This window comes from Notothenia rossii (assembly GCF_949606895.1).
Source record: "Notothenia rossii genome assembly, chromosome: 2".
Lineage (NCBI taxonomy): Eukaryota > Metazoa > Chordata > Actinopteri > Perciformes > Nototheniidae > Notothenia > Notothenia rossii.
In genome coordinates this window covers 91,817,450-91,819,949 of record NC_136904.1, presented here as the reverse complement: position 1 = coordinate 91,819,949, position 2,500 = coordinate 91,817,450, and positions in this window count along the sequence as shown.

Below are 2,500 nucleotides of genomic sequence, written 5' to 3'. Positions count from 1 at the left end.
GCATCACCTCGCTGTGCTTTAATACGTCTCCACAGCCGCTGCTACACACCACTCTAATAAAACATGGCAGATCAATTTATGACTGAATATGAAATGTCCCATGCACATGACCTTATGGCTGCCTGTTTAACCTAATATAACTAATATGAGCTCCATATATCACTTATTACTGATATGGAATCAATACTGGATTCAATTAGCTAATGATGCCGAAAGCTACTTCCTGGATCCATTCGGATTACTGAGCTTCAACGGGTTGTGGTCCGAATGTTTATTTTACTTACCATTTCTTCACTCCAAAGTATGATGTTTTCCACAGTTTTTCCTTTAAAACTATATATTTTCCAGCAAAATTCTAATCTTTGGTTTGCAGCTTGTAGCAGTTGAGTTATGAAATGGATATCCACCCCACAAAAAATCTTAAATATAGGTAAACCTCATTTGTTAATCATGTATTGAATCTCTAACAGCTTCCTTCATGATCATAGAATTTAGGCTACGCTAGTTTCTTATTTAACACAACCATTTGAGAAAGATATAGACATCTCAAATTAAAATACCAGCTCTTATCAACTTGCATACCTTACGTGTAATCTGCTTTATTTCTAAATATCTCAATATAAGAAATACTGTCTATACCTTATAATTGTTTTAGTTCACGGTGCAATTACTCACAGCTCAATGCAAAGACTTGACATTGTGCACAGCATTGCGGTGAAGTGAAGGTGTCTAATTAGCGACATATAATTAAGCAATAGCTCACGACAGGCCGAGGTATATGCTCATTATATCACAGCTAAGGGGCGTGGTTCGGCCCGACGCGAAGCGGTATACTGTTTTTCTCAGACGCGGAGGGATACTGACTTGTTGTGAAAAGTAACTTACAATTCTACCCGTGGTATACGCTCAGTATATCACGGCTAAGAACCAATCAGATTGCTTGATTTGACTTGTCCGTTTTATAATAATCATTTGCATATAAACAAATGAATAATTCAACTATATTAACTTGCATGTTGTTACTTGTTACACACTTTTATCCAAAGCGTCTTACATACTCAACACTGGGCAATCCCCACAGGAGCAATTTGGGGTGAAGTGTCTCAGGGACACAACGACATGCTGACCGCAGTGGGGTTTGAACCTGTGACCCTCTGATCCCAACACATACGCACAACCCACTGCGCCACACGCCTCCTCACTGAAGCTATCGATCCAGAAGCAACGATCTAGATTCAAGCAAATAACTAACACATTGGATCTTTTGTGATTTTAACTGTAATGGTTACACAAAAAACCTTAACTTAAGGTCCCTTAGTTAAGTATCTGTGCTGCCGTCCTTACGTACAGTTTAATACTGGACTGGAGCATTCATTTACATTCAAAGATTCAGAAGATTCAAAATATCATATCATAGGTTTTCTGTCTGATTATTAAATCTACACCTTCCAGCCAATCAGAGTCAAGACTTCTCTGTAGCAATGATATACAACAATATTGAAAACTACAATTTTGATGTTTCCATGCATCTAGTGTTAATTCGCCTCTATATAACCAGGTAGCAATGGAGTATGTGTCACTCTACGACAGAGTATTTTCCCTAAAAGTGCTTCTTATGGTTTCTTTTGACCATACCTTGCACAGACAACAGCATTAGAAGCATTTCGTGAAAGGTTTTCATTCGATCCTTCCCAAAAGTCTGGATATCATCAGGCTCAGTAAACAGAGGGGGCTCTGAATACATTAGTCCCTGCATCGATTTGAACCTTTCTTTCCAAACACCGCCCTACTCCTACTCCTCCTCCTCCTCCTCCTCCTCCTCCTCCTCATGCTTAATTCTGTCTCTCCGTTTAACTTTGCTTTTTAATCTTCTCTTCTTCCTCTTGTCTCTTAAGTAGTTGAATTATTACATATGATGTGGAAGCAGCGGGGCTCTCTGCGTGACTCTAACTGAGTGCAGATTGTTGGAAATTCCTGTAAATTTAGTCCAGAAGAAGCTAAGTGTGATGAGCTGACCTTCATTTAAAGAGGCGCTCCCACTCAGGGGTCCTCGCTGCTCCATGGTGTCCATGCTGATTGCCTGCTTGGCCTAATTGCAGTCATTTTTCTACCTGCAGTGCAAATGGGCTGAATATTTGAGACACACAGAGCCTGAAATCCCTGCCTGAAACGCATCCATTTGACATTTTGTTTACTTCCAGATCACAGTGACATCACTATGGCTATTGCTCCAACACATTGTACGTGGTTAAGGGGCGGGACATCTCTAAGCGGTTGACCAATCACAACAGAGCCGGCCAGCTAACCAATCAGAGCAGACTGGGCTCTGGTTTCAGACAGAGGGTGAAAAGAGGTGCTGCAGCACAGGCAGTATGAGAAAGCATGGAGACATGTCCCAGTAGAGACACTACATACTGATAGATATACACCTGAACATCAGCAGGAGAGGACTCTTTAAAGTAGAGACACTACATACTGATATACACCTGAACATCAGCAG